The sequence below is a fragment of the Thunnus albacares genome, chromosome 9, assembly GCF_914725855.1.
Source record: "Thunnus albacares chromosome 9, fThuAlb1.1, whole genome shotgun sequence".
Classification (NCBI taxonomy): Eukaryota; Metazoa; Chordata; class Actinopteri; order Scombriformes; family Scombridae; genus Thunnus; species Thunnus albacares.
Genome location: NC_058114.1, coordinates 25,731,666 through 25,746,235, shown reverse-complemented (window position 1 = coordinate 25,746,235; position 14,570 = coordinate 25,731,666). Strand labels below are relative to the sequence as shown.

The 14,570-nt window shown below is 42.8% G+C and overlaps 1 protein-coding gene across 20 annotated transcripts in view; it reads right to left on the bottom strand.

The window, feature by feature from the left end:
• Positions 1 to 14,570, bottom strand: part of dab1a (DAB adaptor protein 1a) — a 239,874-nt gene that overhangs the window by 50,302 nt on the left and 175,002 nt on the right. The gene's annotated exons all lie outside the window — the stretch shown is intronic.

The window sequence follows — 14,570 nt, the reverse complement described above, 5'->3', positions numbered from 1 at the left end:
GTTTTCATTACCTCGTCTGACTTTTTCCAACAGTGTCGGTGCACTCCCAGATCTTAGCAATTAACTTGGTGGCTTTAATATTACTATTATAACCAACAGGTTATAATAAACAAAACTAATAACACCCAGGTTGCATGAAATTGTGATTACACTTCAACTCTACTACCACATTCATTGCCCTTCCTGGGTCTTGTCCAGTGGCTGATAGGCCCCTCTGGCCCAAGCATTCTGTCCCTTCTTTGCCCATCTGCCGCTATTCTAATCTGAAGTGCTGACTGGCAGCGACAACTATAAGCTTAGCAGCCAAAAACACTCAGATTCGCACTCTAACCTTGTCTAGTGAATGCATGGAAACACACACATTTACATGCACGCACACACGCAGACAAGCTCCTTTCTTACGCTGAGAAGCTGAAGTACAAAGACGGCAGGAGACAGCTGCAAGTTGACATACTGCATAATGAATCTGACTACCTTCTGGGCTCCTCTTCACCTCTCCTCAGACTATCAGTCTTGACCTCTGTTTCCTTGTCCGTCTCCATCTAACACTAGCTGAGTGCAGACTTGAACAAAACGAAAAGACTGGTGCTTCTTGGGGAAGAGGGAAATCTCTCTTATTCTCTTCCTCCCCCTCTCCACGGTGTTTCTGTGTGAATAGGAGGCCCCTGTAAGCCTCGGGCGAGAACAGATGAATTGAGAGGCTTTTAATTTGCTGCAGACAGAACAGAACAGAGTCCATTTAATTCTGCCAGCAGAGGCCATGTCGGCAAAATGCTGATAATATTCTTTATCTGGTCCAAACACACTGGAAAAGTGTGAGTCACTCCAATTACAGGCATTATCAGCAGCACTGTTCCACCAAATGGATGGAGAGAGAGTATGAAGAAAGAGGGGTTAGAGGGAAGAGAAATGAACAGAGTGGAAAGAAAGTGAGGGGTGAGGGAACATAGAGTGGGTGAGTACGATAATGAGCGAGGGGTAAAAGGGGAGAGAAAAAAACCCAAGGAAGTAAAAACAGAACAGAGAGGATGGAGTTTGAACGTCTTCGGCTCTAACCCCGAACATGTCCCCCTCTGTCCCCCTCTTCTCTTGCCTTTTTGTTCCCCGAATTCGCTCTTCTCCTCTCTAGCTGTGAAGTCTTTCAGGCAGCATCTGGAGCTTGTGTTTAAGAAAGGCGGTCTGTTAATCCTCGAGTTGGACTAGAAAGGAGGCAGTCTAGAAACCCCCTTACTGCCTCAACCCAGAAAATAACAGCTTTCATTCTACAACTACAAAAAACAAGATTCAAAGACACACTTCTGAGTGTATAACCAAAAATATATCAAGAAAAAAACTGTGAAATGAGTTCAAAGTTTAGGTTCTGTCTGCTGAATTGCTCCTACGAGAACATCACTCACTTAGTTGAAGAACCTATCCAACCATTGCAAACAAAACCTCTAGTCCACTCGTGAAAATGAGCAAGAAACAAGACTCTGAGCCTGAAAATGAAAAATCTGCAGCAGCACCAATCTACAGACGTCTCCAAGGCTCCAGACATATGGTTGTTCTCTCCAGAGACTCTGAGAAGAGTTCTACATCTAAGCTACACTCCCTGGAGGGGAGAACAAGCTAATTTCTCAAAAAAAAAAAAAAAAAAAAGTCCATGTCTAGCTTCAGCTGTACAAATTCCCTGCTTCACACACACACACACACACACAGATAATAGGAAAGAGCAGCACCATCAAAAGCCATCGTGAACACTGTAGTGGCGGGTTGACCTGGAATCAGCGTGCGAGCTAAAAGTAGCAGCAGAGTAGGATGTGAACATGGCTTAGTGTGTCTGGATTTAGACAGCAATCTGAAGCCATACCAGAGGAGACATGGAGCGGAGGAAAGGAGGAGAACGAACGAGCTGTAAATTGGACGTCCGTAAATGGGGCACTGCCAACAGGCGCGAGTGGGTGATGTGAGGATCTGCCTGTGTGTGTGTGTGTGAGCACTTCTCTATGTGTGTGTGTGTGTGTGTGTGTGTGTGACTTGATAAAAAGGATGCTGCCAACAGGAGCTTAATGCCCAGAAATCATCTGCAGCTACAGTAAAGTCTGCCAGGCGAATGGAAAGAAAAAAGAAAGAAAGAGAGAAAGGGGGAAAGGAGGAGGAGGAGGAGGAGGAGAGGGGGGTGCTGTCTCTCTATCCCCTCCTCTCTCTCCAACCTCCCACTCTCTCAGGGTAATTGTGTTCTGTCCATCAGGCTCAGAGTTAGATTAGCAGCTCCACTCATTCAGTTCTCCTGCCATCTGAATAATGACTAATCATAAACACCACCTCTCCACTAGATTTCTCACTACCTGTGTTCTGTCCATCTTCTTCCTCCTCCCCCCTCCCCCTTTAATAACAGCACTATATTATGATGACGCCTGCACCGAGTCCTTATCAGCAACATATTCCTCCTATGAACTGTACTTGTTGTTGACTAACCATGACTGCAGGTAGTAAAGGTTATCCTGTTTTACATTCTGTCATAGTTCAGATGTCTGAATAGTAAATGAATAATCTTTCTTTTAACTGCATGCTGAACATGAACAATCAGACACAATCAAATGCTCCGAGTTTTAGAGACCCGGATTTTTAAATGCACCTTGAAATGTCAACACAAGCAAATCAGAGACAGATAAATGTCAATAAATGCCCACTCTATCTGGAGGAACAAAAGTTTACCTCAACAGCAAAAACTGAGAATAAAATTGTGTGAAAAAAAGAGAAAATATTGAAACCTACCAGTTTATGATCTGTAAGAGGAAAATCTACCGTAGCCACTAAACTCTGGTAGTTTAACCAACTGAGCAAGAATCAAAGAGCAGTGAAGTAAAGGAGAGGAGGAAAGGGTGAAAGATTAAATAAAGGGGGTAAAGGACAAGATGAACCAATCGGTGAATGTGTTTGAGCATGTGAGTTATGTGTATTCATGAGAGAGAGAAAGACAAGGAGAAAAAAAGACCTGAGAATATGAGTTTTGGGTTAAAGTTCAGTGTCACAGGCACATAACAGCTGCACTTCATCACTGCACTTTGTCCAATACTCTTGTTAAGAGATAGACCAACATATGATTGATAGAGATGACAAAACAGACTGTTCAGGTGTGTGTGTGATATGAGCACTGATTTGGCATGAAAAATTTAAATAACTTCCTCAATCAAACAACAGGCACGTGGATGATCAGTAATCTATTAATCATAAAAGCTCATAAAATATAATGATAACACCTTGACCTAGATGAAAGCTTCATTTAAACTACTGACGTAGGCTGTTTTCCAAACACCAGAGTAAAGAGGGTATTTGAGTCATAAATTAAATAATTCTGTCACTTAAAACCATCACTCCTGCTCTCTCGCTCTGCCTGTCATTCTTCATCAAAGAGCCAAATAAAATTCAAAAGAATAAACATCATAATTCTCCTCAACTAACATGCTTTTCTGGAGGACAATTAGATGAGACTAAATATGCAGGGAACTAAAAACAAATTTCAAACCATTACATCTGCAAAAAGGGCTGTAGTCAAACGCCAAGCTGAGGTCTTACTGGTTTTATTAAAGAATACGGGCATATACTGGACAGTATTGATCAGACGTGACCTGTACAGGTAGCCTGTTAGCTGTAACTCCTTGTTGATAAATATTTGGTTTTGTAAGGGATAATATTAAAAGGGAAGAATGGTGAAAGAAACTGATGTTTACTGAACTTGGGGTGAACTTGCCAACTTGTCTGTATATATATTCTTGATTGATCAAATTCTTAACAGTGATAAACAATCAATTAATCATGAACAACCCTGGGGCTAACAAGTCTTGCAGAAGATTTGACATGGTTTTACGATGTTTTAACTCGGTAGCATTAACTTGTAACTATGACCTAGAATAAAGAAACGGAACAAACTCCAAACCACACAAACTTTTACATCACACTGAGGTTTTTAATACTGTACTATAGACAAATCCGGGTTGTTGGCAGAAGTCAGAAGTCTCACACTGGTACCTCACTTGTAAACCCACATACAGTATAACACTGTAATGTATGAAAAAGGATCTCACCTTCTGGATGCTTTGCTAAGAAATCTGTCCAGGACATCCCATAAACACAGTTATTTGTTGAAAATATAGTCATCATATGAAATTAAAATAGGAAAGGTTATAATTTTATATTATCTTATACATATAACTAAATACATCCAAACTTTTCAAAGATCTTTTCTGGGCTGTGCCTTTATCAGCTGTGCCAGCAGTAAACTAACTTATATATATTTTAAGTGTGTAAATCTTCATTAAATCCTCATATTTCAATCACATTCTGAGCTTCATGTTGACCAGACACTGCTAAAGATCAAGCAATCTGCCTACAGATGGTGAGATGCCACCCCACATATCTTGTGCTCACATGGTGCTGAGTTTTCTGGCCGAGTGTGTTTCTCTGTATAAAGTGGCACATTTCTTCTGATTGCAAAGCAAGAAATCATGGAGTTTGATGATTTAAATCAAAAGCTAGCGAGTAATTTCTGCTGGGTTTAAGTCCACACAGCATTTTCACATTCAGACTGTGGAGGTCACACAGTAGCAGTGCATTAATCTAATATTTTCCCAAAGCCTGAGTCATAACCAATTTCTGACTGGTGCTTTTAGACTTCCACATTCACACAGACTACCTTCATCACTGTACGACAGACCCAAAACATCCCAACAGTGCTTTCACTATTAGTGTAATTGTATTGTATAACACAGTAACAGCAACGGTGCAAGATTGCAACACGTGTTTGTATATATGTTCCAAAAGTATATAAGCAAGACTTTTAAAATGTAAAAATCTCTCTAGCCACCTGTACAACCATGTGTTGCATTTGCATGGTCTGGTTGAGGGTTGAGACTCTTAGGGTTTGACTACCACACAGGGACACAACATCATGAGTCAGTGCAGTTATCACCTGCTGAGAGGCCACTGTCGAAATACATATGATCACAGCTCAATACACCACAGTACAGCTAAAGCCAGGCCGGTGGTAAAAAGGGCATTTTGACACTTATCTAAATAGCCATTACATCCCCATATTGCTTTAGCAGTGCTACATTTCTGACAATCCCTCTTGAGGTTGAAGCAAGAAAAATAAAAACTATGGTTACATCTGTGCCACATACAAACAACAGCTCAAAATTGTTACTGCAGCTGTCTAGTGGATAAAGCAGCAGCTATTGCAGCAGGCCTGGAGGCCTATAAGAACAGCAGTGCAGCTAGTTCAGCAGGCAGTCAGCCAGGCCACCAGCCAGCACAACAGCACACTGCAGGAGGGAAACATGGAAACACAGGGCTCTGAGCTGCTCTACAGTAGGTACTCCACATGGCTCCCTGCCTGCATGAATGACTAGAAGGAACATTCAGCAGAGGCCTCATCAGGAAAAGGTAAACATACATACACACACACACACATACACTCTTTCCTACCCACAATCTCCTGCCAAAAATAGGATACCTCACAAGATGACAGTTTCACACGCACGTGCAGATCGCAAATTGACAAAAAAAAAAAAAAAAAAAAATGCACACACACATACAAACACACACGCCTCATATCATCTTCACCTAACCTATTTACAGACACGGGGCTGTAGATATCAAAGCGCTGCACTCTCTTTGGGGAATTCCTTCCTTTCTCATGTTTTAAGGGGAAATAGATGAAAATGAAACTCGTTCTCCCTGAACCTCCCTGGTGTGTGTGTGTGTGTGTGTGTGTGTGTGTGTGTGTGTGTCCTCTGCCTTGTTAATGTGCTAAAATGTAAATTAGTTCTCCTGCTCAACAATGTGTGTAAGTCTGTCTTTTTTATGCAGAGAGGAAGCAGTGGCTTTGCTGACAGAGTGTGGATATGCCTTTATTAACAAACCCGTTCTCTGATTCCACCTACCTGTCTGTCACTCATCTCCTCCTCGCTGCCTCCATCAACCCCACTCTACTACTCTACTACAACCATCTGCATCATTCTCATCTACTCTACAAACACATATAAAGTACATTTGTTGAACTCTACATTAAAGGTGCAACTGATCATTTAGCAAGTCATGCTTTTATTCAGTTATGCTGCTGCCTTTCTCCTATTCATCTCCAAAGATCTGTTCTGATGGTCTTCCTGCAGGCAGACCTGCTGCATGTTTTTCTTCATTCCCAACATTCAGCAACATGCGGAAGTGGAGCTGTAGTAGCTCCCCTCCTCTCAAAGACTGATTCAGTGAATTATGGTTGCTTGTAGTGAACGTAGGGAGGCACATGTCAGCAATGTGATATTGGTTTTTCATGATCAACCAAGTGCACTACAAACACACACCAGACCGTCTGACCATCATTCCCCTGATCCTTCAGATACAAATATAGACAATCTTTATTTCTTTTCCTGGAATCTTTACTTATTTAATTTTGTGCATCAGCAGTGGGTGAATGAAACAGGGGATGACAGCAGATACAATTTAGAGGATATAAGGTTTTGCAATTGAAGTTGAAAAATTACCTACTGTATGCTCACATCCACAGCTTCACATCAACGTATTTTACAGTTTGGCCTGTTGCAACCAGTGTGTCTCCAGCAGCTGTAAAGCCAGGGGTCGCTCTTCTCTCTGGAAAGCCACCGTCACTGAGCTACAGTTCACTGTGCTGCTGGCCTGTTAAAAATGTCCACTCAACATGATTTAGATCCCCCACAGCCTCTCTGGACCCCCATCAGCAGAGCCGAAAGTGAGTTATGGATTTGCTACATCTGTGGAGTGCAAGAGAAGAGAGGAGGATTCTGGTGCATAAAAATAGAGCCAGAGCCTGCCGGAGCAGAAGACTGGGACTTAATGAGGGATGTAATCATCAATTATTCAAAACACTTAATCATGGTGTTGCATGATGCTGTTGCACAAACACACACGTGCACTTTGGCTAGACAATATATCGATATTATATTGATATCGTCTTAGATTTTGGATATTGTAATATCATGATATGGCAGAAGTATTGTCTTTTTCTGGTTTTAAAGGCTGCATTACAGTAAAGTGATGTAATTTTCTGAACTTACCAGACAGCTTTTCTATTATTTGCCTTTACCCACTTAGTCATTATATCCACATTACTGATGTTTATTTATCAAAAATCTCATTGTGTAAATATTTTGTGAAAGCACCAATAGTCATTGCTACAATATTGTCGTAATATCGATATCAAGGTATTTGGTAAAAAATATCATGATATTTGATTTTGTCCATATCACCCAGCCCCAACATGCACATACACACAGACTTCAGCTTCTCAAATGGTGCCTCCAAAGGCATACACAAAGAGACAGACAGATGGATGAATAGAGATATAAAGAAAAGAAAACGACTGTTGCTTCACTGTGTGTGTCTGCATCATTTGATACGGACACAATGAACACACACAAAAACAAACAAGTGCAATGCAAGGGTAAACATTACATAATCCAGGTGCCAAAAACACACAGAGTTTTGCAAACACACATGGGCGTTGACATCCATCCATCTATCATCTACCTGTTTATCCTGTGCAGGGTCACAAGAGGTGACACACAGGGACAGAGGGGGGGGGTGGGAGGGCTACACCTTGGACAGGTCACCAGTTTGTCACAGGGATAACTGATAACCAAACACATTCACACATTGACATCTACTGGTAATTTGGAGTTTTCCAGTTCACCTACTAACTTCCATGTCTTTGGACTGTGAGGAAAACAACACAGACATGGGAACCACGATGACTAGTAATCAGACTGAAGTGCCATTTTGTTTTACTTGGTATCATTTTCATACAACATTGAAGCTGCTGTATTGGTTGATAATGAAGCTTATGTTTTTCACAACAAAGAAATATGCCAGTTTAACAGTTATTTCTGTACTTGACAGACATGACAGGACACGTCCACATTAAAAACAGTTTACATGAAATTTATTCCAAGGAGCTCCACACAGTGAGAAAATTTGGGCAAGATAGATCACAGATCTGCAGATCTGTAATCAGTATCAGCAGAGACCCTGATTGAAAGTATCTTTTCTCTACAATCAGGTCACTAACAAAAGAAACAACTCAAAAATACACACATGCCATGTATATTTATGTCTCCATAAGCATGTGGTGCATGTTCGGAACAGCTAATGGCAATGTTTGAATTCTTCCCAGAGTAAAATAGCATCTCTGCTCTGTCTCTGTACATCCTTTCAAGTAGAAAAGGTAAAACAAGGATATAGAGAAGAGTGGATGGCAGCAGAGTGGATTAAGCAATGCCAAAAAGAATCTTAGGATGCTTTAGGCTAAACCTTCAACAATAACAGCCCCAAACTTCTTTGCTTACAAGCCGCTGGCGAGCCCTGGCTGAGCAGCTTGCTCTTAGCAATTTGTACCAAGACACATCTGGAGAAGCCAACAGGGGAAGCTTTATCGATGGCTTCCACGAGACACTCAAACTCTGTCAGTCTGTCTGCGCTGCGGGGGGAGGAACAGATTCTCCACCTCTGTCCTCTGAGCCAAGTAAAAGGAGCGCAGAGGGAATGACTAAGTTCAGTGTACCCCCTCCAACCCTTGGGAACAATCCTCCAGGGGGTACAAGTACATCTTCTCTCCAGCCCTCCCTGTGCAGCCTCCTGCCACTAGTGGCCATCAGTCAGTCACAGTTCCTGCCTCCTGCCCGTGTGTCTAATCGCCCACGCACACTGTCACAGTCGCCTGCACTTCCAGTTAAAACATAGACAGCCAAACAAAATCAATCTTTACTGAGTGTCTGTGTTTAATAAGGCCCTGTTGTTTCTTATGGACTCTGACAACATGATCAGCCCCCACACCACTTCACACTCACTCACACACACACACACAAATGCACACAAGGGAGTAACAACCACACCAATACGTAGCACAGTAAGCAGGACTATTTAACACTATCTCACCTTGTTGTTGGACTGGTTGGCTATGTATTTCTCTCTTACATGCTGGCAGACACACACACACATACACACCAAGCCCAGATAAAGCCTGCACTGCTCTGATGTCATCAACAAACTTAGAGTGAATCACCACGGGATTGTCAGACTCAGGACAAGATTTGCATAATTTCCATTTGTGAATTCCAAACTCTTTGAACTTTGCGCAAACATCTCCAGCCAAACACACACACACACACACGCATACACAGACACACACACACACACACACACACCATGGCAATGTGCAAAAATCTCATGCTGCATATGGAGTCTGTGAAAGTTCCTGGAGGTGAAACTTTCTGCCAGCGCTTGAAATAGACCCTTTTAGCACCCTATGGTCTACTGGACTGCTGGTCTGTCTGAACTCTCACAGAGTGTAGAGGGGCTATTGGCAGTCACTTCCCTGTGGGGTTCTGAGTCAATACAAACCTCTTAAAACTCAGAAAAGGCTGTGTGTGTTTCTGAGTGTGTGTCTTTGTATGTGTGTGTGTGAGAAAAGGGGAGTAGGGGGGAGGTAGACTGGGATGTTAAAATTCAAGTCATTTTTCCATCTGAATGGCATCATTTTCTCCAGACATGCATTAGTTGTAAATACGCGTTGGTGCGGATATGCAGGTATACACACATGATATCAGTATGAAACATCCATGCTTGTGTATTTATGTGTGTGTGTGTGTGAATGTGTATGTATGTGGATGTGGTGCAGGTAATGATGGTGTGCTAAAGCAGAGTCCCACCCCGTTAGAGCCCAGCCTCTCAGTGCCATCCATCATAGTGCAGCCGCTAATGATACCAATACATACACCAGCACAGTGAGGCCGGGGGAGCTGGGGAGGGGTGAGGGGAAAACAAAAAGGGGGACGGGGAAAGAGGAAGAAGTAGAGCGAGAGGGTACCTGAGAGTAAGGTAGTTGTGGGAGAAGTAAAAGAGGAAGATAGGATTAAAAGAGACAAAGAACAAGAATTTGACTCATATTACTGTACTGTACGTTATGTTCCTTGTCATGCCAATGAAGCTAATTTTAATTTGCATTCACGAGAAAGGGGGGAGGAGGAGGACGAGGACGAGGAGGGGGAAAGGGAGAGAGAGCTGGTAGAGAAAAGGCAACCAGCATGAAGAGGGAAGGAAATGTGCTGTCACAGGCTGAGGAGTGAAAGACTATCTGTGTGACTGGAATAGGCAATCTGATTCTCCCAGTCCTCCTCCTCCTCCTCTCTTTCTCAAACACACACAAAGACACAAACACACACAGAGAGTACACACAACACTGCCAAACACACAGAGAAGCTGAGACTGAGGCCGAGTGTGTGCACTCCGTATGAGTTCCACTGCATCTGTGTGGATTAATATTAAAGGCCAGTGGATGCTCCTTGTTTGACATGACCTCTTTGCCTCTCAGAAATAAGACACAAGTCTGCACCTCTGGAGATTATGTTTTATCTTCAGTGATGGCTTTATAGATAATCCTAAAATTCCTCTCAGTCTATTAGATAGATAGGATCAAATTTGGACAGAAAAATCAAAGGGAAGTATTCATACTTTAAGCATTTTTGACTAGAGACTGCGAGACTGCAACACCCTGACAACATACCGCCAGGGGTTAAGGTCTCACAGATGTGGTTGAACAGAGCAGTAGGTTGGTCAACATTTATTAACGTCACATGAAATGTCACTTTCAATTAACAGAATTACTGAATGAGACATAAACTGTCTTCACAGAAAAATGAAATGGTAGAGTAGTGCTTTTTAAAAAAATATATGATCATGCAATGATCCCTTTGGTTTATTGAAAGAAAAAAAACAGTTCTTCAAAGCAGCGTAATCGTTCTCTACAAAACAATGTGACCATGTTGCTCTAAAGAGCCTAAAAATGGTTCCAGTGTCAAGCCAATGAAGGTCAGTTTGTTGGCACACAATCATACAAGTCTACTGTCAACCAATTACCCAAAGTAGGAACTAAAACAGCACAATCCAAGGCTAAGAGTTTATTTCTGCCAAATTCTTCTTTTAATGCAAAATCTGTATTTCCAGACTACCTTCATCTCATTCAGAATTCAGATCTGTTGAGAGAGTGACTGAGAGAAAAGGCTGGAGCACTTCTTTTTTTTCTTCTCATCCTATTCCCAGGACACATCATCCTCTTCACTTCCTGGAGCAAGATGAAGGCTAGTGGGGCTGTGAAATTAGCCTATCAGATGCCTCCACCAGCTAAAAGGAGAACTCTGAATATGCTAATAGACAGGAGATTAAGATATGTAGCTGGGGGCACAGTCACATGCACGCACATTTCTATGCACTCATATGCGCACGCACACACACACACACACACACACACACACACACACACACACACACACACACACACACACACACAGAAACCTTTTATTCTGTGAGTGGAGAGAACAAAATCATAATATAATAGTAGATCTAAAGAGCAGAGAGCTTTGGAGAATGTTACAGTGTCTTTGATGATGATAAAGGTAATGAAAATGATTATTTCTTGTGTGAGGTGAACAGGAAAGAGATTAAAAAGAAAAGAAAGAGGCATTAAGCAGAGATGCCGATGTGTGTGTGTGTGTGTGTGTGTGTGTGTGTGCATGTGTATGATGATATACAGAGAGCCTAGAGAGACTCACTAGATTACACAGAACTCTGTCTGCTCCAGGCAGATGACACAGGTGAGAAAATCCCTCCCCTTTCCCCTCGTATTGCCTCTTCCCTCCATCTTTCCCTTGGCCCGACTCCCCTGTTACTAGCGTTACACAAACAGGTGCAGCCCCCCGACCCCACACTACCAGCTCCCCCAATCTCACCTCCCTTCATCTACTTCAACAACCTACCCATGAAAAATATCATTTCTCCCTTCCCTTTGTCTCCCCTCCTCTGTGTTTCTCTCTCTCTATGATTGCTCATCTTTCTTCATTGCTCTGCCTGCCTCTCTCCCAGGGCTTGCCATCTGTACAGTAACAGGTGTGCTGTGTATGTGACTGATGTGTTTGTTACCTGTAGCGCTGCCTGCAGCCCCAGCCTGCATGGAGAGTAGCTTCCTCTACCTATCTGCCTCCTGACCTACTAGCTACCACTCTGCTGTCTTTTTCATCTCTCCCTCCTCTGTGTCTCCTTCAGATGGCGACAGGATGAGGAGAGGGGCACAAGATGACGGTGTAATGAGTTGGGGAGGTAGCAGCAAGCTGCTGTGTATTTGTAGGTGTGTTTGACTGAGCTTTTACCAGCCATGCTGTAGTGGTGTGTTCACCGTGGTGGAGTTTGGGTAATTAGTCCCACCAGTCTACGTGTGCAAGTATGTGTGAGCATATATCCGTGTGTGTGTGTGTGTGTGCCAGCTCATCTCATTAGTCTCACAGGTGAGTGATTAAACACTCTGCAACACCTGGAAGAGTTCCTCCTACCCTCCATCCCTCCCAGCTCTGCTGTTGTCTTAATTTACAGCTACACCCCTGAGAACTCCCCTGGCCCAGCCACAGGATGGCACACACACACTTTGCAACACACACACATTCACACATGCCCCTTTCAGACACAGAGTCTGTAACATTGTTAGCTCCATCTATTTAAGTAATGCTGTTATGGTTTCAAACACATGTCCCTGTTATGAAAAATTTCCATTAAAACAAGACTGTTTTGACTGGAGACTGCTCTCACAATATTTGGTATCTGGAATGTGAAAGAGAGCGACACCTTCATTTGCTCACGTGTTGTCAGAGTTCTATCACATCAATGATGGATTTTAAACTTATTTCACAGTTGAAGTCTAAATTAATAGCTGTTGAGACCTCACCAATTTCATTATTTCTTAGGAATGAATGTAGAATTCTGTTCAGCGCCGTTAAAATTGTTACATTCTGACCCTGATTTAATTCAGATTTCATTCACAGCATTTCTTGATTTTTACATTATTTGTGTATAAGAAAAGATAATTAAATGACAAATTCATAACACTGTTCTAAAGAGGCTCTTTTAATGTCTCTCTGGCTGTTTAACCTTGTGCCCAGCTCCCTCACCTTGTGTTGCACCTCTGATAATGTGACAGCATTCAATTGAGCCTTGAGCAGTGTTAGAAGTTTTACGGAAATGTCACTAAGCCCGAGCTAGTCAGATTACTGATGTGACTCAGGGGGCTTATTCAAACATGAGACAAACAAGAGAAATTGCCTGCACATTTGTGTAATGAAGTGCAGTCTGAAAGGGGCTTATAACACTTGCAACACATATTGATAGGGAAGAGCGAAAGAGTCTGAGAGGGCAGGAAAGGAGGGGGGATACTGATGAGGATCAGGGTACCCAGATTGCCAGTCTTACACCCAAACATCCAGCCAGAGCACCAGGTACCCAAGTATACAATGAAACATACAACATAGTCACAGTGGAGGCAGTAAGTTGCACAGGAATCCATAGAGGAAGCCACAGCGCCACCTAGTCAGTCATTTAATAAACCATACAGGCAGCCACAGCAGCGGGGAGACAGTCATATGACCAGTTGTATAGGGCTGCTTTGATATTATTATTGCGTGCGTGTCCCTGAAGGCTGAGATGTGATGGATGTCAGCGATGTAGGTAATAAATTGCTGAGGTCAATCCACTTTGGTGAAGAGGTCCACTCTCAAGGAAGGCCACCTGCTAGACAATATAGGCTTCAAATATTCCCCTCAGCACAAATTTCCATTCATTCCTCAGTCCTCCAGTTTATCAGACTGGGGATCATTAAGTTGTTCTCTCAGGAGAGCTCTGGTCCAAGGCAGCGTGAGGGGATCACAGTAAGAACTCATTTGAGGGGCGATTTACAGCAGAGGCCAAGGTAAGAGTCTGTTTTCTCCGGGCGAGTGGAGGGTCTCCAGAGAGGGGGGGGGGGGGAGAAAGAGTAAAAGGTGAGACAGTGGACTCATCGCCAGCTCTAAAACCTATTAGACACCCACACGAACGCATGAGGGCACATGCACATGCCGGGTGGAGGTGTGCGAGCGAGAGCTGGGTGAGGTGAGCTGGGCAGATCACAGCAGCAGGTAGTATGACTAATAACATTGCAGAACTCACTGAGGCACACCAGGCAATCACAACCATTTCTCACCTCACTTCTCTCTGTCTCTCACTTCCTGCTGCTCCTTCTTTATCCCTCACTGTTCACTCCTGTTCCTGCTTCTTTCCCTTTTTGACATCTTTAAGTACTTTTTGACTGGATGGCTCCGTTTTAAAACACATGCTTCAAACTGTACCTTTTTCTTCTGTCCCTTTTAATATCATTTAAATATAAATAACCATTTTCTTACTTTTTACCAAAAGGACACAGGCTATTCAGAGTGGCTGCTGTAGCACTTTGCTACTTTATGACATGCAAGTTTAAAGCTTAAAACTGCTCCATGCCAAAGAAAATGGTCCCTCCATGCCTGGTCTGCCTACTTACAGTACATTCATAATGTCACACAGGAAAATACAGGCAAGGAGGAAGAATGAAGAACAGTCTTCCCACTCTATAAATACAATCTTTTCTACTGTACAGATGCTATTAGGCCACAGTAGACTCAAGTAATTTGAATCTGCAAGCTGTTCTGTGCTATTTTAAATCATACGTA